A 27,617-nucleotide genomic window follows, 5' to 3' on the forward strand; every position below is an offset into this window, starting at 1 on the left:
GCCCATGTGCCACAACTACTGAAACCCGCGCGCCTAGAGCCCATGCTCCATAACAAGAGAAGCCACCGCAATGAGAAGCTCACGCGCCGCGATGAAGAGTAGTCCCCGCTTGCAGAAACTAGAGAAAGCCCGTGCACAGCAACAAAGACCCAACACAGCCAAAAATAAATAAATAAATTTATTTTTAAAAAAAAGGAGCTCCTATTTGATCTAGGTACTTTTAATACTATCCCTCTAATGAACCCTTTATATTACCACCAGAGCAAGCACTGTATGTAGAACGTGAAATGCTCAACAATTACAAAATAAATAAATCTAGCGTTCTAAATACTATCACATCACACTACCTCTGAAGGCGCCCTGCTGTGCAAATATATGTAAATCCAATCTCCTTAGCATACCATCTAAAGCCTTTCACAGTCTGATCTCAATGAACTTTCTAGCCTCATCATTCACCAATTTTTTTTTTTTTTTTTTGGCCGCGCATGTGGGATCTTAGTTTCCCCACCAGGATTGAACTCACACCCCCTGCAGTGGAAGTGTGGAGTCTTAACCACTGGACCACCAGGGAAGTCCGTTATTTATCAATTCTCCTTCATCACTTCAAGGATGCATGGCCTTGTGGGGCCACACTGCCTTCTGTCTGTATTGCCATGCCTTTGTTCTTGCTGGAGTGCTCACCTCATTTTCTCACTGAGAAAACCTTATCAGAAATTTTTAGTTCAACACCCTCTTCTGTGAAACCTTCCCTGATAAACACCCCTTGTCTTCAAATGGATCTGACTGCTCCCTGCTTTCTTCTTAGGCACTTCAGTGCCTTCCTTATGGAATGAACAATACTTTATTCCTTCAGTAGAGAAAATATGCATCTACTTGAGTGCAGGGCACATAGTAAGTGTGACAGAAATTGTTAAGCATTCCCTTCTTCATGAGTCTTTAGGCAGACTATATTTTCTAGTCTTTCTTGAAGAATACACTTGTACTCAACCAATGAAGTGTGAATATAAGTGTATCATGTTTCCATACTTGGCCTATAAAAAACTCCCATACATCCTCATTCTCTTGCCCTATCCATTGGCTGAACAGAGGACTCATGGAAGGCCAACCACAAGATAAAAGAAATCTGGGTCACCAAATTTCTGCAAGGAGTAGTGCTTTCCTAATGACTTGCATTACACTGTGATATAAGCACAAAACAAATATATATGTATATATAATATATATGTGCATATATATTACTCATTGAAGTATGGCTGATTTACAATATTGTGTTAGTTTCAGGTGTACAGCATAATGATTCAGTATTTTTGCAGGTTATACTACATTATAGGTTATTACAAGATAATGAGTATAATTCCCTCTGCAATACAGTATATCCTTGTTGTTTATCTATTTTATACACAGTAGTTTGTTTTATGGCATTGAAATTTGGGGGTTGTTTGTTATAGCAGTTTGTGCACCTTGCCTATCTTATGAGAGGAAATCAACTGAATCAAGAATATGAAAAGACTGACAAGGTATTCAACTCATCTCCTACTTTCAAAAGGACTGTATTAATATTCCCAGAGAAAAAATTTTTATAAGGGTTTAACAACCCTCATTCAGAAGTTTTTTTCTATAGGTAGTCCATTTTCTGACACTGCACCACGATGAACAGACCAGAAATGTTGAGGAATTCTTAGAAAACAGAAAGCAGATGGGATCAGATCTATGGAGAAATGATTAGAGGAAATCACAGCCCAATCATATTCAGAAGACTATACAGACATTGGAGAAGGTCCATGGATGCTTTTATTTTAGAGTCAGTGGAGACCAAGAAGAAGGTAGGCCTGCGGCAAATGTCAAATGGGAAATTATGACTGGAGTAGCTGAACAATGGCACCTTCCTGTATACGGTAAGAATGGGTATAGGCAGTGTTTGACCACAGGTTAAAGCAGTGAGTGTAGAAGGTGTTAGGCCCAGTGAAGCAAGGGCTAATAATTACTAACCCCCAAAAGGGATGACAAGTTACTAATGTGTCCTTACCAGCAACACATCTTGTCCCCTGATACAATCAATGGAGACTGGGTGTAATGAGCAGAAATGGCAGGATTACAGGGATTGTCAAATATAAAGATGAATGACCAACCTAGAACTACCAGACATTCAAGGAAAACCAATCCCTTTAGACAAAACGAACAAAACAACGTAAACAACAATTACACTTTAGAACAACTAAACAGAGGAATGAGAGTTAATAAGGCAAACAGTGTATATAATACCCTTAAAGTGATTTGAGAAGATATTAATTGCATCTTGGAAATTAAATTTTGATGATCAAAATAAAACTCCATACATGAGCTGAAGAGCAGGATGAATATAGCTGAAGATTAAATGAGCGTATTATAAGGTCTAACGAGGAATTTTCCCTGAATGAAGTGGAAAAGAACAAAGAGATTTACATATAAGAGAAAATGAAGAGATGACATCATCATCATCATCAAAGTTAACATTTATTGAAGGCTTACTATGTGCCTTTGTGTTTGTATGCATGTGTGTATACCACTTATTCTCATATTGGCTCTATCGCCATTTTACAGAGGAGGAAACTGAAGCACAGAGAAGTAAAGTAACTTTTTCAAGGTCATAGAGGTAGAAGCACAGAAGATCTGTATGTTCCAACATCCATCTAAGAAGATACTGAGATAGACTTGTATGTATTGATGATATGGAAAGATCTTCAACACAAATATTAAGAATAAAAAAGCAGGTTGAATAGCAATATATAGCATGATCCCATTTACTGAACAAAACAAAGTACGTGAATATATATGTAAATGAATAGAAAGAGGACAGGAAGTAGGCATGGAAAACACTTAATTTACTTGCCTAAGCTAGAACGTGGCAGAGCAGGGTTTCTACCCAAATCCAACAGGTGTGCTCTTTATTATATTACCCTTATTTAAAAATATATATGTACCCTAATACTCCATCTACAAACTTAAGAAAATTATTCTCTCAAGACATTGAAGTTTTGTGATGCTCTAATATCAGTTTTGGAACCCAGAGAGAAATGTTCTAATGAACTGCAAATAAAAACATCTAGAAAAATGTATATCTCGGCTTCTTTCAGTTTAATATAATTCTTAGTGTTTTTCACACTAACACTAAGAAAATGACCAAGACACTAGGGTATTTCATAGGCACTGCCATGTCAAAATATCATAAGCAATGATTGTAAAACAGGATGATTTATAATCAGGATACTAGTATTATATCTAGCATTGTCCACCCCATCCTTCACATGTATATGGACTTTACTGGATTAGTTATAAATATACATTTGAGAAATTTTTCTAATATTTTTTTATTTCCACTACATTTACCATTTACATGGCACATGTTTATTCAGTTCAAACGTTGTCATAGGCTTTAAAACAAAATGTGAGTAAAAGAGATATGATATAAACAAACAATGAAGAGTCATTTCCCAAAAAACTCTAAGTGAGGGTATTTTATCTAGGTAAGTTATTACTCTGCATATTTTACTGATGAAGAAATAAAGGGCCCAAGAAAGTTAAATAATTAGCAAAAGGTCAGAATGACTAAGATTCAGAGCCTGTGAATTCTAGTTTAATGCTTTTTTTTAAGCCTATTTCTTACCTATTCGCTCACTTGGAAGCAAACAGTAACCAAAATTAGAGAATAATGAACAGCTTCTATGCATAAGTTACTATTTATAGAGAAACTTTTATCTAAATATACTTTATTCAAAATCACATGGGAACACTGTTTGCAGATGACATGATACTATGCATAGAGAATCCTAAAGATGCTACCAGAAAACTACTAGAGCTAATCAATGAATTTGGTAAAGTAGCAGGATACAAAATTAATGCACAGAAATCTCTTGCATTCCTATACACTAATGATGAAAAATCTGAAAGAGAAATTAAGGAAACACTCCTATTTACCATTGCAACAAAAAGAATAAAATACCTAGGAATAAACCAAACCTACCAAAGGAGACAAAAGACCTGTATGCAGAAAACTATAAGACACTGATAAAAGAAATTAAAGATGATACAAACAGATGGCGAGATATAACATGTTCTTGGATTGGAAGAATCAATATTGTGAAAATGACTCTACTACCCAAAGCAATCTACAGATTCAATGCAATCCCTATCAAACTACCACTGGCATTTTTCACGGAACTAGAACAAAAAATTTCACAATTTGTATGGAAACACAAAAGACCCCGAATAGCCAAAGCAATCTTGAGAAAGAAAAACGGAACTGGAAGAATCAGGTTCCCTGACTTCAGACTCTACTACAAAGCTACAGTAATCAAGACAGTATGGTACTGGCACAAAAACAGAAATACAGATCAATGGAACAGGATAGAAAGCCCAGAGATAAACCCATGCACATATGGTCACCTTATCTTTGATAAAGGAGGCAAGAATATACAATGGAGAAAAGACAGCCTCTTCAATAAGTGGTGCTGGGAAAACTGGACAGCTACATGTAAAAGAATGAAATTAGAACACTCCCTAACACCATACACAGAAATAAACTCAAAATGGATTAAAGACCTAAATGTAAGACCGGACACTGTAAAACTCTTAGAGGAAAACATAGGCAGAACACTCTATGACATAAATCACAGCAAGATCTTTTTTGACCCACCTCCTAGAGAAATGGAAATAAAAACAAAAATAAACAAATGGGACCTAATGAAACTTAAAAGCTTTTGTACAGCAGAGGAAACCATAAACAAGATGAAAAGACAACCCTCAGAATGGGAGAAAATATTTGCAAATGAAGCAATTGACAAAGGATTAATCTCCAAAATTTACAAGCAGCTCATGCAGCTCAATATCAAAAAAACAAACAACCCAATCCAAAAATGGGCAGAAGACCTAAATAGACATTTCTCCAAAGAAGATATACAGATTGCCAACAAACACATGAAGGATGCTCAACATCACTAATCATTAGAGAAATGCAAATCAAAACTACAACGAGGTATCACCTCACACCAGTCAGAATGGCCATCATCAAAAAATTTACAAACAATAAATGCTGGAAAGGGTGTGGAGAAAAGGAAACCCTCATACACTGTTGGTGGAATGTAAATTGATACAGCCACTATGGAGAACAGTAAGGAGGTTCCTTAAAAAACTAAAAATAGAACTACCATACAACCCAGCAATCCCACTACTGGGCATATACCCTGAGAAAACCATAATTCAAAAAGAGTCATGTACCACAATGTTCATTGCAGCTCTATTTACAATAGCCAGGACATGGAAGCAACCTAAGTGTCCATTGACAGATGAATGGATAAAGAAGATGTGGCACATATATACAATGGAATATTACTCAGCCATAAAAAGAAACGAAATTGAGTTATTTGTAGTGAGGTGGATGGACCTAGAGTCTGTCATACAGAGTGAAGTAAGTCAGAAAGCGAAAAACAAATACCGTATCCTAACACATATATATGGAATCTAAAAAAAAAAAAAAAAAATGGTCATGAAGAACCTAGGGGCAAGATGGGAATAAAGACGCAGACCTACTAGAGAATGGATTTGAGGACATGGGGAGGGGGAAGGGTAAGCTCGGACAAAGTGTGATAGTGGTAGTGTATCTATGGACATAGATACACTACCAAATGTAAAATAGGTAGCTAGTGGGAAGCAGCCTCATAGCACAGGGAGATCAGCTCGGTGCTTTGTGACCAACTAGAAGGGTGGGATATGGAGGGTGGGAGGGAGGGAGATGCAAGAGGGAAGAGATATGGGGATGTATGTATACGTATAACTGATTCACTTTGTTATAAAGCAGAAACTAACACACCATTATAAAGCAATTATACTCCAATAAAAATGTTAATAAATAAATAAAGGTGGTGGTGTGTTTTATGGGAAGAAATTTATAAAAATATGTGACAAATTATATTAATTTTGAATCAACGGTGGCATATATGCCTTTAAGTAAATCATTATAGATCTAACAACTTGGTTGAAAAAAGGACGAAAATTTTGAATCCAAGGAAATGAAATTACTAGGAACATCAGAATTGCAAAGGCCTTATTTTTCTTTACTTATTTGAAAACAGCAACCCCCAGAGGTTTCTAGAAGTCTATATATGAACTTAAAGATGACAACAGAGGAAAAAAAAAACATTTAGACAATACTAGACTTGTATTAGATAAGAAACAAGAATGACTTTCAGAAAGAATAAAATTATAATTAATATAAAAATGTAATGTTAAAAGAATTCTAATAGGCTGTGATCTTGAAGGATTTCTCTCAGATGTTTTTGCTGGGTTTTACCTATAGTTCTTGTACTTACCTAGACCTCAACACAGTAGATAACCTAAGAACTCACTAGCTAACACTATCAAATTCATTGATAAAATTGCTCATGGAGGGGGCTTCCCTGGTGGCGCAGTGGTTGAGAATCTGCCTGCCAATGCAGGGGACACGGGTTCGAGCTCTGGTCTGGGAAGATCCCACATGCCGCGGATCAACTGGGCCCATGAGCCACAATTACTGAGCCTGTGCATCTGGAGCCTGTGCTCCGCAACAAGAGAGGCCGCGATAGTGAGAGGCCCGCGCACTGCGATGAAGACTGGCCCCCGCTTGCCACAACTAGAGAAAGCCCTTGCACAGAAATGAAGACCTAACACAGCCATAAATAAATAAATAAATAAATAAATAAATAAATTTATAAAAAAAAAATTGCTCATGGACATAGCTGCTCCTTCTGCATATTTAAAGCTTATATAGCTATAGTTATAATATTAGCTTCCCCAGTGCCTCTGCCTCTTTTGCACACAGAGCATAGAGGAGAACATATCAATACAAATGCACACAAAACAAATACGTGCATTGACAGACATAAACTGTCTTGCCCGGTGAAGGAAAACAATTAAAAAAAAACAAGTGTACACGTAAAAATGTTCAGTTATGTCTTGTATTTGAAATGATTATTCTGAATTTGCCTCAAACAGCATCAGGTTCAACAGTAACTACAACTGAAAAACTATTTCACAAACATGAAACTGAAATGATTGCATAGCTACTGCAAAAAAAAAAAAAAGCCATCATTCATCAACAGTAAATGCCCTAAAAATATTAATTTTTGCTAGATCACCTTATAAGCAGGTTTTTTTTCATTAGTTCCTTCGAGTGTCCATCCAAAACAGATTTACAAACCAGATAAAACAGATGACAGAGAAAATTCTCCAGCAGAATACTGTACCCTAATCGCCAAGCTACATGCTAAGGATTGAGAGATGAAGAAGTTTAAAGACAAGACAGGGAAACGTAAAACCAAGCATACACCTGTATACAGGTACTTTGGAAGTAATGAAGAAAGAGAATATGGTCAGGGAAGACTTCTAGGAAGAGGTGATACTTGGGCAGCCCATTGTAGGATAAGTGTTAGGAGGACAGCACAATCATTTGGTTCATGAAGTCTAAATGAATCAGCTCAATTATATTTTATGTTTTATTTTACAGTTACAATCCAGTCCAGAAGGGCCTTGGAATAAACAGTAGTAGAAAGCCAGGAGGTAGGCTGTCACAGGCTCCAAGGGACATTTAACCAGGGACAGTGCTATATCCCTAAAGGGTGCTGCCTACTGCCAGGGAGACCTTATCAATTCAAAATGACAAGGCAAGAATGAAGTTACAGTAAAAATCATATGCAGTGCAAATTCTCAGCAAATCATAAATGTCTGGAGCTAGAAGGAATCTTTGAGATTACACATAGCATGTTCCATAGAATACTAATTTCTCATGATTCTTCATTTAAACAAGGTTCCACAGTGGAATTAGACTGGGTAACACACTACTGAATCTTCCCTCCTGGAAAGCTACAATGCTCATCAACAAATTTAAAGCTAAGAGATATTCTATAGGTAGAAAAACTTGTTTAACTTAGTTTAGCCTGTGTTTCCCCAACTTAGTTTAGCCTGTGTTTCCCCAACTTAGTTTTTTACCAAAGAATGATTCTTTTCCTGCAATATAAATAAACAAAGAATATACTTTGGGAAATGCTAATCTAGTCTAATGCTTCCACCAACTTATTTTAATTTTTCCCTAACTCAGATTTTGAGGTATAAAAGTATTTCATCATATAAAATTATTTTCTTTTTCTTTTTTTAAAAAAAACTTCCCATTTGAATATTTGGAGACAGGGACTATTACTTCTAAAGCATAATTATCCTGAAGTCTAGAAATGATTCTGTAGAATCTCATGCTTTAAGTTATATATAACTCGAAAGATCATTAACATTTACTTCTGCAAATTGTTAAAACAGTAATAAATGGTGGTGATGGTAAAAAAATATGGATTCAATGAAAATGACAAATGAAAAACTAAAAAATGATACAGCATCTTCTAATCCTTTTCTACTTTTTTAGCACCAGTGTGGGAGTATAAATATTTGGAACATATTGAATGATTTGGGTTTGTTTACTTTTATATAAAATTCCCTTTTGTATACTTTGTAATAGTTCCCAAAGTAAAAGCTTTTTCTTTCACTATTTTAACCTATGTCATATCTTCTGGATTTTCTCTTAATTCTTATACCCCCAAGTGGGCTTAAAGATTACCCATACTTGCAAGCGTCTACTTTATGTGCCCTTTCTTTTTATTCTGTTGGAAATTTTTCTATGTCATTTATTAGAAAAGCTTTGATGATCAATTTCACTGGTGAGCGACAGACTGAGTATGCTCAACAGATGTGCTGGTCTAGTGCAGCTGTGCGAATATCCTAATGATCTTCACTTGAATAGGCATTTTTCTTCTCAACACTCCTGCTGGAATCCATGAGCATTCCAATGGCAAGGAAGGAATCAAATAGATCTACTTACAATTTAAGATGAAAACGAAGAGCGCTAATAGTATTTTTGGGTTTTGTTTTGTAATGTGTAAAATCCTATAGCCTTCTGCCCATGCTTATATTTCTCTTCTCCAGTTGTGTTGATGCCTGATGCTTACCCAACTTCCCATTCTGTAACCTGAATAAACTGCTTAGCCACAGTAGTTAGAATGTCATTTACTAAAATCTAAGAACAAGTTTTTAAAAATTGAAAACAATCCAATAATAACAAGATGGGAATACAGAACTCCTATGATGTCTAGTCTGTCAAAGAAAAGCAGTGCTGGATTTTTTTTTTCTTTTTTACAGAATGCTGATATGGAAAATAAAAATAACTTCATCATTCTGTGTTCCTTTGACTTACAGCACATCCATCAACTGGATGTCAGTTTGAAGTCAGTTGGCCACCATTATAACCCCCATTCCACGAAAGATGTTTCAGCATTTCAGAAAAACTCTGGGGTTAGGAGCTACAGAATTATTCCCTTTGAGAGGAATCATATCCAAGACTCGCTAAGTGATTTGTAATGCTTATTCTTTTCAGTAACTTCAGATACACTATCAATGCATATTTTTAAAGAGTAACTAAAAGTAAGCAATCCTTTTAAAAATAAGGACCACAGTCCAGAAATGGCAATGCTTAACTATACATGTCAGAAATCAACGATGAGACGCAATAGTTTTCCATATCAAAAAAATTATGCCATTATGTCTTTTCCTAACTTTTACTTTTCTCTTACGTTACAACGGGTGTTTCTTTTTTTAAAAATAGAATTATATATTTTAATGTATATCATTTGTTTTCATGGCTTCAATTCCTGAGGGGAAACAAAAACTTAGGCAGGCCTATTATGTCAGTCATTGTGCTAAGTATTTTAAGATAGAGCTATTCCATAGAATTCTCAAAAAGTTTCAAAGAGGCTTAGTAATTTGCTCAAGGTTACATACCTAGTAAATAGGTAAGTCAACAATTATAACAGGTCTGTCTGCTCTTTTTTACATTACACTATAATGACTTTGTAAAAACAGTATGGAAACAACTTGTATAAAACAAATCTAATCCTACTAATGCTTCTTAATGAGGATAGTTAATTTGTTCTTTTTTAGTCAAATTATTAAGTTAGAAAGGTCATGAAAGAAATGACATTGAAAAATAAGTATGAAAGCAAATAATTTAGGGTGAAATTGCTGTGCTATTAGTAAATATTTTGAAGTTGACTGTTTTCTTTCAGGAATATGAAACGCTCAGTATTTAAGTGCATGCCATGATTTTGGTTGCCTCAACTTGAGAGACTCATCATTTAAGTCTGAGGCCAATAGCTGGATTTCAGTGCTTTAATACATACATCTCTATACTAAAAATGCTAACACCTCTGATAAAAAGCAGACTTCCACTGCTGAGTCCACAAATTTTCTCCAAAGGAGTTTTATGCCATGTCCTGATTTAATCCTGCTAAAAGTATGTTTTAAATGCACTTTTATATACCACATTCTGATAGAGGGGGTTATATGATTGCCCTACTAATTGGGATGCCCCTATAATGCTAAAGAATACCACAAATTCAATTCAAAATTAATAAAGCAGGCTTTGTTGGATGACAAACTGAAGCACCCTGGAGGCGTGACATGGTTTTGGAATGATCTCTGAGATTACTACTCCCCAGATCTGTGAAAATTAGGCACATAATGAAACTGTTGCGTTTACTCTCCAGGGTGAACTGTAAACTGGACCAATGTATGACCTTTACTGCCTATTAATGAAGAGGCATGTTCTTTTCTCTCATGTGATAGGTGAATTAAACAACAGCAGTACAGTTTAAGGTAGAAGAAATAAGGAAAGAAAATCAGTATCCCTAAAAATCACAGTCATGATCTATACCAATATTCAGGCAACTGAATTCAGTCCCAAACAGAAACAAGTGAATATAAAGGAGTTAAAGATCACAGAAATAATAAGCCAGAATTTTCCTGATTAGAAATGAATAAGAAATGTAAAAAATATATAAGAAATTTAAGATCTATGTAAGAAACTTCAAAAGCATTTCCTTCTATTGTAGGCAAATTTCTACTAGCAAGTCCATGTACTTCATTAATAAAGCATACTACATATAAAATCATAAAGGTCTTCAGCATTCTTTACATTGTTTTGAGGATAAAAGACATTATATGTTTTTATAGGCAATAAAATAAAATACATATATCAAACAGAAGAAATTCATATATTCAGGAAAATGGAAATATAGTACTCTTGAAAATTTTCTCTTATTTCAATTCTATATGGCACTGTTGAAACAAGAGAAATACTTTCAACAATATTACAATGTAAAAGCAGAATCAAAGAAAATTTTATAGTGAAGATCTTGTAACCATGTTATGGCCATGTTATCTGGATATGATGGTGAGAATTTGTCCTCCAAAACTGGAATGCTGCATTTAAAAAGAGACACTACTAGTGACTTTCTAGTCTCAGTTTTAGTCATTATCAATATTTAACAACCTCTATTTTGTTGCTATATATTTTCAAGTAGGCATTAAGTTATTATAATTTTATTTAAGGTAGTGGGAAACTTTAGCATGTATCAGCATCACATGGAAAGTTGTTAAAACAGATTCCGGGCCCGAGGTGGGCTGAGATTTTTGCATTAAAAAAACAAAACAAAACATAATTTTTATTTAGAAATACAGAATTTTAGGGCTTCCCTGGTGGCGCAGTGGTTGAGAGTCTGCCTGCCAATGCAGGGGACACGGGTTCGAGCCCTGGTCTGGGAAGATCCCACATGCCGCGGAGCAACTGGGCCCGTGAGCCACAATTACTGAGCCTGCGCTCTAGAGCCCGCGAGCCACAACTACTGAGCCCGCGTGCTGCAACTACTGAAGCCCATGCGCCTGGAGCCCCAGCTCCGCAACGGGAGAAGCCACCGCAGTGAGAAGCCCGCGCTCTGCAACAAAGAACCAAAGCAGCCAAAAATAAATAAATTAAAAAAAAAAAAAAGAAAGAAATACAGAATTCTAAATTTATTTTATCCCAATGTGATTTTTTTTTTTTTTGGTGGACTCAAGAGTTACTTAGAATGATGTTTTTAAAATGGCAAGCTATTTGGTGTTATTTATACTCAGGTCTAATTTAACTTCATTCTCATGAAAGACTGTAATGTATATGATAATTTTTGATATATGTTTATGTTTATTTTCTTAACTAACATATGGTCAATTTTGTAAATGTTTAATCAGCATTTGAAAAGAATATATATTCCCTAACTCTTGAATTCAGGGTCTCATACGTGTTTATCAGAGCAATCAAATCTATTAGCTTGTTGTTGTTTTGTTAAATATATCTCCTATCATGATGGCAGGATTCAAAGTTTATCCTTGCAATTGTGTCAATATTTGCTTGATATATTTTGAGACTATGTTATCAGATGTACACAAACCAGATGCAATCATCTGATGCAAATCACTAATACAGTGTACTCTGAAGAAGGGGCTTAACAGTTTAATGAAGTAAACATAGGAATCAAACAAATCAAAATGATCTATAAAAGGAAAAAATATTTTTACCCAGTGAAGGGTATGCTGAATCAGGATTCAAGAAGCCACATTCTTATGCCAATTAAGCTACTGTCCTATTAAGTAAATTTGAAGAATTGCCTGAGAAATCCCAATAGCAAGATATAGATAATATTATCAATCTTTCTCTTCTTTTTAGAACAAGATGTTGGGGGAATTTTCTCTTTTTATTCTGTCACTTATAGAATTATAGATCTTCTAAAATATTTTGAAGGGACTTTGCTTCTCTAGCTCATCACTTTAACCACAGCACTCAACATACTGCTATCTAGTAGATGCTCAATAAACATATGACTCAATGAAGATTGCCAAGAAGCCAACAGATGAAAATCTACCTCATATCCCTGATTTAGAGAAGCACAGAAATTGAGAGATTTATAGAGAACAGCGTAATGATTAAAACTTGTCTTGAATAATTTTGGTTTGTTTAGTGAAGGCACTCCTGGACCAGTTCCTTCTCCTTGTCTAAAGAGCCCCTGAAGACTGGGAGCCAAGCAAAGACATTCAGACTACTTTTCTGAGGGGATCTGAAGTAGAAAAGTATTACTTTTGCAATGTAGGCTCAGTGGAAACCATCATCTTCCCAAGAAAGTGCTCTCAAAAAATGGTCAGAAAACCTCATTTTCCTTAGCATGACCTACAGAATCCTTCACTAAGTGGTCCCAGCCTTTATTTCCCAGTCAGCCACCACTCCATCCCATATGCTTTATTCTCCAAACACTAAGAACTTATTCAATTTGGTAAATATACCACACTCTTTCACAATTCTGTGCTTTTTTTTTTCTTCTTTTTTCTTTTTCTGGTACCCTAGGTTTGGAAGGTCTTACTCACTTTTTAAATGCTACATTTTATGAGAATCCTTTCCTAACTCTAGAGAGAGTTAGTTGCCCTGGTAGTACCTCTATTTTGGCACTAATCACATTATACTGTAATCATGTGTTTACTATATTTGTTTCTTATTCACCTTTGCATCGTCAAAACTCAGTTCAGTGCCAATGAATGTTTACTAAATCAAAACTTTATCAGACCATTTTCAATTTTTCAAAAAAGTAAAGAAAACACTGGTAAGAAAATGAGCTATTTATAATAGCTAAAAGCATTTTTAGCTTCAAAATAGCAAAATAGCACTTATTTATACTGATGTCTGGTTACATATAACACACTACCCTAAGAATATGGTATAATAATATACTGCATCGGATCCCCAATCAAAAGCTTTTAGATATATAAAACAAAAGGGCTGAAAGACATTTGTGAGAATATGATATCTTCTACACCATTATCTGTTAATGAAATGGCTAAAATCAGGACATAATGAATTACTGAGAGGTAATGTAGCAGAGGGGTAAAGGAATGGATTCTAAAGCAAGACTGTCTGAGTTCGAATCCTGGCTCTAACCAGTTAGTAGCTAGGAGACCAAGACAAGCATCTTAACTTCTCCGTGCCTCAGTTAATTCACCTGAAAATGTTTATGATGTAATTTATACATTTTAATATATTTACAAGTTTTCAGTAAGTAAATCCTCTTTGTCACAAAATATCATTTAAAGAAATATGCTTTAAGTATATGTAATGTGGTTTCTTTGATATTTCAGAGAAATTGTATAGAATATAAAATGGGTCTATTTAAACTGAGAAAGAGAATATGTTTTTATATATATATATATATACATCTTCACTTCATATACTTGAAACACAAATTTAAAAACAGATAGTTTAACATGGTATTATTTCACATTACAAATCAGTAGACCCAGCATTTTTATATATAACAATACCATTTTCGTTTCAAGTACATATGACTGGCACAAATTATTTTCCAAATATTTTTGAGTTATGATAAAGTATACCCTCATTAAAGACAAACATCAGTATATTTTATCATAAAAGGCTAAAAAGTTTGAGACATTTAAAGTGTTTTATACAAAATCTTCATTCTGATTTCATACTATTTTCAATACCTTGAACTTTTCTGTAGAACATACTATCACCTTTTACTAAGTTTACACCTAGAAGAGCATAATTTTAAAAACTTTACCCATTTATTGTATTTTGTTGAAGGCAGTGCTTTCAGAGATTAAGTGAACAGAAGTATTTATGTTTTACTAATAATATTTGTCTTGAAAATTTGTAAAACAAAATATGATGAATAAATGAACCTGTGTGGACTTATATTATTGGATTTTTCTCCTTAGTGAATTTCTTATCGGCAAAATATATGCATAACAAACTAGAGCTGAGGTTACAGCCTACCACAGATTAAATATACTGTAGTAAACATACAGCACCTAAATGTCGCTAGGTGGCGCAACAAGAATAATTTATCTTTCTGCTTCTCCTACAGTCTGTTGGAATGTTAACAAACGGAATGACAGGGGGACAAAGTATTCAACATCAGTGTTTGTAGAATTCTTACCTAAACTATATTATATTTCTTATCTGTACTAGAATTGAATTCCTTTATAATAATAAAATAATTTTTATCATAAAGGAAACTTTAGCACGGTGAATACGGTTTTATTTTTCTACTGGCTATTTTGAACACTGAAACAGTGTCAGGCTTTCAGGGAAATAAAGTGGCACTACTTTATTAAAACCCTAGCTGAAACTATTATCTAGCTTAGAAGTGAAAACTGCTAGCAAATTATAGTTGTGAAAGCATAATACATAATTTTATAATATACAACATTTTAGAAGTTCTCATATTGAGATTTTTAAGCATTCTAGAGTAGAGTTAAAAGGGAACAGTCTAGGAATCAGGAGAACTGGATCCTAGTTCTAGGTTAGCAATGATCTAATTTGTGACCTGGGCTGCAGTTTACCAGTCAGCTGACAGAGTTAGATTTGACTAGTTTTAAGGTCCTATGGAGTTTCAAAAAAATCATTCTAGACACTCTAAAAATGAGTGACAATATATTCAGCTAAGAGATAACATTATTTAACATTTTTCTAAGAATAAAGTTAAATGTATATTTTGCTTTAATGGGATCAAACCAAAAATCAAATTCTGAATAGTTAATCTTAACAGATATTAGAGCCAACAATAAGCAAAAAATATGATTAAGATCATTAATCCATCTAGCAAAAACTATATCTAGAGATATATTTGTTCTCTTTTAGGACAGAGTAATTTTTAGAGTATCTTTTAATTATTTCAATGGATTTTAGATAAATTTAAATTTCAAACTGTTACTATTTAATCTAGGTTTCATAATTGTAGTGCTATAACTGTGATACATTCAGAGCTTCTCAATTATTGAGCCACAAATAAGTTATAGGTGTGCTAAAATACTGATCCTCTTAGCCCTCAGGGCAGGGTCTGAGGTGGCTGGAGTTCCAGAGCCAATAGCCTCTGGACAAAAGTGTTCAACCTAGTGTGTCAACCAAATATAATTCTTTTGCATGTCATGGCATGAGAGAAAGACTGTGAAGCACTGCACTGTAGCATCTCTGTTTTACCTTCATTTTGTCTAAAATAAGTTACTTGAGAGACTCTGGAAAACATTAAAATATCCCCTTTAAACTTTGCCCAGAGTTAACTTGGAGACTCTTGTATAAAGTTTTCAAAAATTACACAATTTCCAGTTGAAATTAATTTCACAAAACAATATGAATACTGATGACTAATAATTAAGAGGGTATTTTAACACAGGGAAAAATATGTATAGTTTCTGTGTTAAATATGCTAATTTATCTAAAGTCTATTTAATAGTAAACAAACATATCATTATGTATATCATATGCTATTTCTTGGCTCATCGATTTTAATACTGAATTAAACTGGCACAGATTTTATTATGTGATCTTTTTTTCTTTGCTTCTAATATAGAGGACTAAATATAACCTATAAGAATGAGTATATAATAATTTCAAAGGTTATTAATTTGTGAAACACTATATGGACACATAATTATCCAGGTTGGATCTTTTGTTGTTAGTTTGAAAATATATTTTGTAAGTAACCATAGTGTATATATCCAGACTCTCTCACTCTGTGTGTGTGTTTGTGTATTATTTCTAGGAAAATGTTTTTATCTTGTTCTTAAGGTTAAGGCTGAAGTCACTGCTACAAACAATGTAAAGGATATAATGCCTGATATTATGTAATATGTGATATGCAATATTTTAGGCTAGTATATATTTTATGGATAATAACAACAAATCTAGAAACAGTATGTGAAAAAACTGTGTTAATCTAAAATCATCACAAAAAGCCTCAGTTCTGCAAAACTATGAAAGCTAATCTCAATTCAAAATGAGTTAAATATTAAACAAACTTCTCTAGAGGAAGAGACTGCAGATAGCTTTGTCAGTGTTATCAGAAAGATTAACATTCTAGTCATAGATCTTTAAGGGAAAAAAAAGTACACCAAGGAGGGACAATGGCTGCTGGGAAGCAAAGGTAAAAATTGACAGATAAAATTCAGTAATAGCAATCAGGGTAAACCTCCCCAAAGACTCTCTTATGTCCTGGTTACTGCCTACTGTATTAAGACTGCCTTTCTCATCACTTAATGCTTATTTTCATCACTTTGCTTAAAATATTGATAATCAATTAGGGCTACGTCTGTTTTGCCACAGAATCTGTGTCACAGTCTATCAGACTGTCAGGACCAATTCAATCCTCATTCAAAGTTAATTTTTTCTTCATAAATCTGCCTTTGGAGGAGTCATTAGGCGCAGAACATAGCCGGAGGTGCAATCACCTATTCTCTTTCATTAGTGGCAGGCAGAGAAGGTGAGGGAGATTATTAGAACTTTGGAATGATCACAAAGCAGCGTGCTGCCTGTCAGATCCCCCCAACATTTAATTCATCTAGCCAACTCACCAGCACTCTTTGCCAACAGTTTTAAATGGACATTATTCATGAACATCTGTGACATGCTGAATATTCTGAACTGGAAATGATGAAAAAGCAATGCCCCTTTTGACTTTAAAATTAATTCTATGGTCAAAACAATTAAGAATATAACAAACATGTTTTGTGATGTTATTTTTAGTCATCTTAGGTATGTTTCAGAAGCAAAACAATTTACTAAAGCTAATAACACATGAATATATAAGGGAAAATTAATACATAACATAAAAATTCTCAGTATTAAGCAATATTTTTAAAGCCTATTTTATCTACATTAGAATTGACCGATTTTCTTCCCTGAAAGTGGACTTAAAATTCACAATAAAATTCAAAATCTTATTTAATGTGAAGATCTTGTTTAGCAACATACCACAAAAATAAAAGGATTTAATATAGGGCCAATTTAGATAAAAAATATTCCATATGAAACTTTAACAGCCACCATTTAAAAAATACTACAAATGTCTTAGTTATAAGAGGTGTATTAGACCTCTTAGTTATAAGAAGTAGAAAGTTGATAGAGAAATTTAGTGTAATAAAGAAATAGGCTAAATAACTAAGTAAAAAGAAAACTTTTTAAACAACACATTTGCATTTTAAAAGCTATAAATAAATTTTTTTCAATAAAAAGAAAAACTGGACTGTTTAAAATGCTTTGTTCTTCAGAGTATCCCACCTTTTATAATCTAGAATAATTATGTTGCTAACATAGAGACTAAAGAAATGCTCTGCTAGACATACGTTTTCTGTGGAGATTTATCTGTAATTTATTTAAACATTTATTCACAATACCAAGCTCATGACACCAAGATTTTAAATGCTATTATCAAAGTCACAATGTTCTAGCATAAAAGGATTTTTATTAGAGATTAGCTTTAGGAAATAACTGGAGGAGCATTTCCCAAACTCTGTTCCACACGAGGTACTAAAAATGTTCTGTAGTTAAATATATCCGGAAAATACTTGGTTGGGCAAAATTAAACTGTTTCTTTACTGCAGAACTCATCAGAATCTGTAATATGCTAACGAGTGTTGTGTCTCTCTATGAGGGAGATACAATGTGGTGAGTCCCAAGTTTATTTGATCATGGAACCATTTTTGATATTACCATCAACAAAAGATTTACCTAACTTTCTCAGGTTAACTGTTTCTATTCCGTCCACACTGGATCTGAAATTATTTTTTAAATGTCTTATTTATTTAAAAAATGTCTATTGAGCACATACTATACACCAGGCACTGAGGTAGGTGATAAAGTTACAACAGTGAACAAGACACTGATCTCAAGTTGCTCATAGTCTAGTGCAGAATACAATTTATTTATGTGTAGGTCTGTCTTCCCTCTGCGAGCAGTTTGAGAATGTGGAATGTATCTTATTCATATCTGTATCTCCCCAGTGTCTAGTAACTGATAACAACAGAAGCTCAGGAAATACTTGTTAAACTGAAGTAGAATTTCCTTTTTCCTGGATGGTCCCAATGATTTCACACTGATCTGAACATCAGTCCCCTAGCCACCCTGTGCCTTTCCTCTCTCTAATGTTATTATACACCCTAACCAGTAATACATATGAGGTATAATACATAATATGAAGCTGTAGAGAAGCTAAATTCTAAGGAAAAATACTAACATAAACCAAGACTGGCGAACTAGCTCCAGTTTAATGGTAGTGGCTGACTTGCGTTCTGAGCTGAGGACTCTGTTGCTTGTCTGGGTTCAGGGTGGAAAGGTGTCATGATCAATCACAAAGGACTGGCATCTCTGCTTTTAAAGTTTTTCCATTTTGGAAAGATTCATAATGCAAAAGTTTCAATAACAATTACTACTACTACATTGCTACTGCTACTACTGCTGCTGCTATTACCACCATTACCATCAGTTGCATGAAATAGAAACTTTTCTAGACTTGAAGCAAAGTCAGTTTTACATGGGAAACTGAATACTTTGCTGGAAGAGCTGAAGGCATGGGCTCTGGGTTAGGCTTCTAAGGATGATGCCCAAATCAACTCCCTAGAACTAGCCTGCCAGGGAGCTGCTCCCTCTACCACAGGCAGGATGGTGAGAAATCAGGAGGTTTCCACTTGAGCTCAAAAGTTCAAGAATACCCGACTAGAGCTGCAAATCAGAAAGCTACCACTGCACCGGCCTCTCCACCTGCACGAAGCTAGTGACTAGACACTGGAACACAGCTGAAGAGGTACTCCAGATCTCCACAGCTGTAGCTGCAGGAAGACTGCCTCCATACCACTTCCACTTCAAAATTCCACATGAATAGATTTAATTGGTGGAACCTAACCCATATTCAGAATCTTAGATGCAAAGAATTCTAGAATACGTAGGTTTCTGCTTTCTAGTCTTTGCTATACAAGAAAGCAAAGACTACAAAAATATTACAATTAATGTTAGGTGCCAACTCAACATTTATTGAACCCTTAATACGTGTCAGGAATCTTTCTAAATGTTTTACATGTAGTACTAATTCATTCAGCGCTCACAAGAATCCTATATAGTGTTTATACTCATAGTTAAGGAAACTGAGGTGCAGAGAGGTGTAACACATTGCTCGATGTCACACAGTTTCTAAGTGATAGAGCCAGGATTCAAGTCCAGGTTGTCTGACCCCAGAAAAGTCTCTGCTCTTCACTAGTACTGTTTCCTAGGAGTGGTAATTTTGTCTCTTTAATAGATTAATGATGAGGATGAAATTATTTTATTTTCTACTCAGTTTTTTTTTTTGCTTATTGTATTGATCAAACAGGTATGCATTATCACTTAAAATTTATATAGGTGATATTTCAAAGAAATCAGTAGGCTAAAGACAGCTAAAACAATCTGGCTGAAGGTTTATTAGACTTACATACATGCAACACTGAGAGTGGAAGCTGGACTCCTTTCCTAGAGGAAAGCTGAATAAACAATACTATCATTCTGGTTAGGGTGAAAAAAAGACCTGAAATATAATTTTTCAAATGGGAGATGATGTTCATTGCTTCCCTAGCTATGGTTTCATAGAGGGAAATACAGCAGTATATTTCAAGAACCAAAAATTACTTACACTCTTTGATACAATAATTTCACTTCTGAAAATGTAAATCAAAGAAGTTTAAAATGAAAAAAATGCATGAAGATATTCATCAAGCATTGTTTTAATAAAAAAGCAATTAAATGAATAAATATTCATCTAGGCAAGTGGCTAATGTTATACTTTCTGGACAGATATTATACAGTCAATAAAATTATGCTAAATAAAGCTATGTTGGGAAAATTATTCTCATAGAAAAGTAGATACAAAAAAGCAGAATAAAAATACATTTATGTGATATAAACATACGGATAAGGAAAAAAGGAAGAAATATAAAAATCATTTGCTATATATTACAAATTTCCATATGCAATTTGATCTCTTTCTGAACTCTCTACTATGTTTCACTGATTTGGTGATTCCTACACCAGTAACACATATATTTTAATATTTGGTCAAGCCATATCAACCCCATTATTTTGACCTTAAATTTTTTTGGCTACACTCATGAAATTCTTCTTCTAGATAAACTTCAGTATCATTTTTGTTAAATCCCCCCCCAACTTATCTAGGTTGTGACCTTTCATTTTAGCCCCCTGTCCTTTCAACTCCCCTCTTTAAACACAAACTTTTTTTGAAACTCTGTCTCACTTCTCCAACACCCATTCATTCTCTAGTCCATTCCAATATGGCTTCTAACTTTACCACTCAACCAAACTGCTCTTCATTGACTTCTACGTCACTAAAACGCCCTGGATATTTTAATTTAAAATAAAATAAGTAATGTAATATGTCAAACCTATTAAAATACAGAGAATACTATAATATTCAAATTAATAGATGTTAATATTTCATCATGCCTATTTCCTTATATTCTTGCTATCATCTAGTCTTGTTGGATTTCTTAATTTCTGACAATCCATTGGTCTGAAATGACATTTTCTTTTTTTTTAATATATGCAGTTCTCTTCTAGAGACATTGAGCATCTCTTCAAAAACTGGCCACTAGGGTTTACTCCCTCAGAATTGTTTCTATGCTTAGCCTATTTTACCGTAAGATTTTCTTTTTCTTATTGATTTGTAGGATTTTAAAGGCTACTTTATATATTCTATATGTTAACAATTTGTCAGTTACAAACATTGCATTTGTTCTCCTAGTATGTGGCACATCTTTTGACTGTATTGTACCTTTTATCAGGTGTCCAATTTTACTGTATTTTAAAATTTATATTTTTAAACACTCTGTTTTATTTAAGAAATCCTTCCCTATACTTCGATTGCAAATCTAATCTCCATTTTCCTCTAAAAGTATTAACATTTCACTTTTTATGTTTAAGCTTTCTGAAATTTCCACATGAATAATCAATTCTTTCAATACTATTACATATATTTAAAAAAAACCCTCCACTTATTTATATGTAACAGCAAGTTTTCATATGTGTGTGGGGATGTTTCTGGGCGCTCTATTCCTTTCCACTGATGCACCATTTTAGCTTTTATACAGAACCTTATTATCTGGTAGGATAAATCCTCACCCTTCCTCTTTGTCCTTCAAAGTCAAAGTTGTCTCAGCTACTCTTGGCAATCTGCTCTTCAATATCAGTTTTTATTTGAATGGAGCTTTTAAATTCTATATTAAAAAAACAGAACATCTCCAGATTTAGATTATATACGTTAAATAAAAACAATTTCTGATGAAAACCTAACACACACACACACACACACACACACACACACACACCCCTTATCAGAAACGCTTCTTCTATTCTGGGATCAGGGATGGATAGGTGGTGAAAAATGTTTAACAATGTCTGAACCACACAGCGAAAACCCAGTTGGGTTTTTTGTTAGTTTGTTAGTCATTTACCTTTTGAATTTTTCTGTTTAAGAAAATTTTGTGAAATGACCTATTGACTCTGCCATCTGTGGCTCCTGATGCTAAGGTCTGTTGGGCAAGAAAAGTTTTCAAATCTGGAATCAATAATCTGCCTATACATTTTTCATCCTATTCTGTTCTTACACTGTGGTTTCTGTACCTTATTTTCTCTCTTGAATCATTTTAACATATTTATTTCATAGTTTCTTTTTTGGGGGGTGGGTGGGTGTGCTTAAACAACGCATATTTATTTTCTCAACAGTTCTGGAGGTTGGAAGTTCAAGGTGCCAGCAGGGTTAGTCTCTTCCTGAGGCCTCTCCCCTTGGCTTGCAGAGGGCCACCTTCTCGCTAGGTCGTCGCATGGCCTTTCCTCTGTGCACACACATCCCTGATGTCTCTCTTCTTGTAAGGACACTCTTGTAAGGACACCAAGTCCTATTTGTTTAGGGCTCCACCCTTATTTATTTATTTACTTTTTATGGTGTGGTGTTAGGATATAACTTTATTTCAAATCGCTAAAAATTTGTAGCTGTGTCATGCATTGATTTATCCTTGGTAGTTTTTATTAGGACTCTTAAACCTGTATTATAAATATTAACCTATACTTTTCTTTCTGCATTTTTGTACTATCTTTGTAAATTTTAGCATCATTTTAGTTTTTCTTTGTTATCTATGAGGACCTTATGATTCAATAAAACCAAATAACAAACTAAAATCCTAGAGTTGATAAGTGGTGTGGTGGAACCTGGATTTGAAGGCAAGCTTTCAAGCTCTAAATGACGTATAGTTATCATCATGCTGGTCTGTCTCCATTTTATTTCTCTTTTTTTTTTTCTTTCCCTCTTATTTTAAATAGCATATGTTTTTCATATGTTTTAGTGATAGCACATGGTAAATGCAGTTTAGTATTTTCTTACTCTTTTGTGGTACAATCTTTCAAAAGTCAACTTTCTACTATATTTTTAAGGCAATGCTCCCATGACATGTTTTCAGTAGTCTTTTCATTAGCCTGCAGCCACTTCCTCCACTCAACACTTCTTTAAGAATATTCTATTATCTCAAATTCTCTAGGTGCCAATTACTCTCTCATTACCTGACCTTCCCACAATCATTAATTCTAGATTTTATCAATTTTACATCTAACATATCATATATTTTAATCTGTCAACTTCTTCTCATCTTCATTGCCATTATCCTAAGTCCATCATCTTTTACAGAAATTACTGCAATAACTTTACTAATCTTTCTAAATCTAGCTCTGTGATAACCTTATCACTACCACCACGACATTTACCATCACCACTAAATCCACTATCCTTACTACAGGCAGATGGATTTTCTAAGAATGAATTCTAATCATGCCATGCCCTACGATGGCTTTGCACTTGGGGAAAAAAGCAAAGCCCTAAAATTCGCATGGTTTATAAGGTTATAAGTCATCTATTCCTTGCCTACCTTACCAGCTTCATTCAAGCTATTCTCAATCATCTTATTCCTTATGGGTCCATCCACACTGGTCTTTGTTTTCAAAATGTACCATGGTCCTAGTGTGATCAATGTCTAGTTTGCCTGGGACTTCCCTAGTTTTAACACTGAAAATATCAAGTCTTGGGAAAACTCTCCTCAGTCCCAGGCAAACCATACTTAAATTGCTGTTGAATGGAGGAAAGATAAGATAATTTTTTAGCCTTGGCTGTTACATGCTCTCTTATTAGTCCACTCTTTTCCTTCACTGCATTTATAAAAATTATTATTGCATTATTAATTGTACAAATAACTACCTTCTGTTTGCTTTCCCCACCAGAACATAGTTCCATGGAGGCAGGCTCCTTGACTCCTTACCTAGCATTTAATAGTCTTGTTTGCACACCGTAAGTGCTCAGTAAAATATTTTTAATTACCAGTCAAGTTTCTTTTAGTTATTTTACTCTTTTGTTGCTACACGAATTATATTTTTATTTACACCTTATAGACAACTGCAAGTATATAGAAAAGCTATTACTTTATATGTTACTTTGTATCTTTAAGAAAACTAGGAATTTCATTTATGTTGGCTTTGTACATTTGGATAATCATAAACTCTTGAGATTTGAAAAGCATCTTAGAGACCCCCAAGTTCACTTCTCTCTCTTTTTTTAAAATTAATTAATTAATTTATTTATTTTTGGCTGCGTTGGGTCTTTGTTGCTGCGTGCAGGCTTTCTCCAGTTGTGGCGAGCGGGGGCTACTCTGTTGCGGTGTGCGGGCTTCTCACTAAACTGGCTTCTCTTGCTGCGGAGCACGGGCTCTAGAGTGCAGGCTCAGTAGTTGTGGCACATGGGCTTAGTTGCTCCACAGCATGTGGGATCTTCCTGGATCAAGGCTCAAATCTGTGTCTCCTGCATTGGCAGGCGGATTCTTAACCACTGCGCCACCGGGGAAGTCCCTCTCATTTTTATAGGTGAGAAAATTTGAGGCCCAGGTATGTCAAATGACTTGTTCAAAGTGACACAGCTAATTAGCAGCAGAGCCAGTCCAAGAACCAAGACCTTATTACTCTCAGAACAGTAATCTTTCCACACTGCTAATTAGAGATGATCACAGTTCCTTAGGCTACCACAGAGTTGTGGAATTCTGACTTAGATTCTTGTCTGTTTGGTTAACTTACTGAGTCTCAAACAAATCATTTTAAATCGTTTCATGAGCTTCAGTACTCTCAGCCAAATCTGCTTCCTTATTCGTAAGAGTGTGCCACCACTTAACCCTCTAAATGTAGGGCAGAGTTCAGGTTTATTTCGCTTGCCTTATGCCCAGTGCCTAGCACAATGGCTGGCATACATGAGATAATGACATTTGTTGAGGTAACAAGTGACTGAATGTGCCGCATGTGTGAGCACACATCTCAAAACACTTTATGACACAGGTTATAAAAGTAAACAGGTAAATTCTTCAAATCTGTTTTAAGATGAAGCTTTCTGGGTCTTGCCTATGAGAAAGAAAGGAGGGAGGGAGGGAGAGGTAGAGGAGGGTAGAAGAGAGAATGAGAAAGAATGAATTCGTGTGTGTGTGTGTGTGTGTGTGTGTGTGTTTGCATTAGAGAACAACCTCGACCTATTTCAAAGGATTGTTAACGAAAAGAAAAGTTACAGTAAAACTTGCTGCTAATATAAAGGGCTAAACTTTGAGTGTGTTGCATTAGTCTCTTTTGTGCTAAAGTGTCTATTATATGATTCTATTCTATCTTTGGGTTTTTAGAAGACATAAGTCTATTTCATGAGGACCTATGCACTATAACAAAGTGTTATATCTCCAAATCTACAAAGGCGGCACAAAAGGAGGGGGCATCATTACCTGCTCAGCCTAAATATGAAGTAGGTGCAGATCCAAAATACAACTGTCAACGTTTCAATTTTTTTATGAAATAAAAAGCATAAATCATAAGATTTTAGAGTTGGAAAATAACTTCTGTGGACCTTATGGTCATCAGGTTAAGTGACCCGCTTAGACTACTTAAAGTGGATCAGTACTATAACTCAGGGCTTTCTCTTCTTCACTTCTTTTAGAAGAATAAAAATCATAAACAAAAACAGAACTCAAACTTTTAGTTAGTTACAAATAAACTGTCACCTAGGATAGTAAAGAATTAATTGCTTGAATTATCTCCATAACTGGCCATTGTCCACTTGTGCATTGTGTTGTGATCCTAGGACCATAACAGAGCCAGAACATCAGTTTTTCCATCTGATGGAGAAAAAAATGGTAAGAAGATGCACAGGTCATAGAAATAAGTACTATTCAGTGGGGCCCTTGCATCTCATAATAACTTCATGAGAAGTCTTTGTAAAGGTCTACATATTAAATATTTCGCTTACTCCTATGTTTATATTGATTATAATTGCATTTTAATACTTGCTAAAATTTGATAGAAACGTAATTGACACAATTCAAATATATTTGTAACGATACTCATTAAAATGCGACCGAAGCAAATTCAAATGGATACTTAATCGGGCTTTCACCAATCAGGTAATTAGCAAAATTTAAAAATTTCATGTTGAATATTCTCAAGGTAAAACTTATTTTTATTTGCCATTTAAAGAAATTATGGCATAGACTCTAGTTGATACCCACAATGCTTACTTTTCTTTCAGCTCTTTAGTGCTCTTGAATGACAAAAATCCTAAATCCCTTTCTCATTGGGTCACAGTAATGTCTCCTTATAAAGTTCATTTGATTAAAAACTTGGATTGTATGTTTTGAAGGTAGAGTAAACCATATTTTGCATCTCTCTAGGTGAGCTCACTTGCTTAAAATTACTTCCAAGTAAAAAGAGGCTTTGAACAGTTTTTGATGGCAGAAATGGAGACTTTGAACAGTTTTGATGGCAGAAATGTATCACTTGGTGCTTTATTTAATCTGAAAATTTTAATCAAATGAACAAATTAATCTTAGTCACTTTTCTGGGAAGCTTTATCAAATTTGATGTTTGATGGCAACACTTCTGAGAATTTTCTAGGACCATAATGAGAAATTAAGTAAGATGAAGTATGAAATGAAATGGAAATTTCTGCTCTGCTCAAGGCTGTAAAAATTTGGGAACTGTTTTGTTTATATGTTCTTGTCCTGAGATGGATGCAGCATTGATACTTGAGAAAAACTCTGGGCTTTCCCGGAAGTATCCCCTTCTTGGCCTACCTTCCTGCAGAGGTAATAGGCTAGCTATCTAGGAGGGAGTACTCTTTAGGTTCCTGGGTTTCCATAAAAGAATGTCACCCCATCACCTGTTTATTTGGTCTCTAAAGTTTAAGAATCCACCCCTGAATCAACCACATAAAGTATTTACACTTCAGACGCTTCTAAGAGCAGAGAGGACTGAAACGACTCCTATTCAGCTAGTATAAGAGCCTGGCTAGACGAAAGTTCACATAGGAAGAATTATTATAAAAACATGCATTCACTCTGTTTCTCCATATATACTGGGTTTTAATTAAATTCAAGCAGATTCATCAGAATACTATATTCTTGGATCATATTTTCCTCGCACACTAAATTTCACTCTGGTACTTTTTCTATGGCTTTTATTGATAGACATTAAAAGTAAGAGGTACATGAAACCTATTATTTCTTTTCTTGCAATTATGATGTTGAGGATATTATATACTATATCACATAATGATAATGGTGATGATAAGAAGACAGTAATAAACACATGATACAGCACTTGAATGTTTACAGTATTTCATTTAATAAAAATGCCCTACATGAAGCCCCATGTGAGAATTCCCTTTTAGGGAAAGCTTTGAGGCTTTAAGGGTGAGACTTTTGGTTCTCTGTGATAATCTGCTTTTGGCTTTGGTTGTCAGGAAACCTAGAACAAGCGACAGCAACTCTACAGGCTTTTTTTTGTTTGTTTGTTTTGAATATCAAAT

At 34.5% G+C, this 27,617-nt stretch overlaps 1 protein-coding gene and 1 long non-coding RNA gene across 6 annotated transcripts in view; one reads left to right on the plus strand and one right to left on the minus strand.

Annotated features, from left to right (window-relative positions):
* The window catches only part of RSRC1 (arginine and serine rich coiled-coil 1), a 424,641-nt gene that overhangs the window by 69,496 nt on the left and 327,528 nt on the right, over positions 1-27,617 (minus strand). The window lies entirely within an intron of this gene.
* The window catches only part of LOC309629960, a 42,696-nt gene continuing 15,079 nt past the window's right edge, over positions 1-27,617 (plus strand). Inside the window, exon 1 of the long non-coding RNA XR_014245329.1 lies at positions 1-27,583. This is a non-coding gene — a long non-coding RNA (uncharacterized lncRNA). The remainder of the gene's footprint in view (positions 27,584-27,617) is intronic.

Source organism: Balaenoptera borealis, assembly GCF_965194805.1.
Source record: "Balaenoptera borealis genome assembly, chromosome: 5".
Lineage (NCBI taxonomy): Eukaryota > Metazoa > Chordata > Mammalia > Artiodactyla > Balaenopteridae > Balaenoptera > Balaenoptera borealis.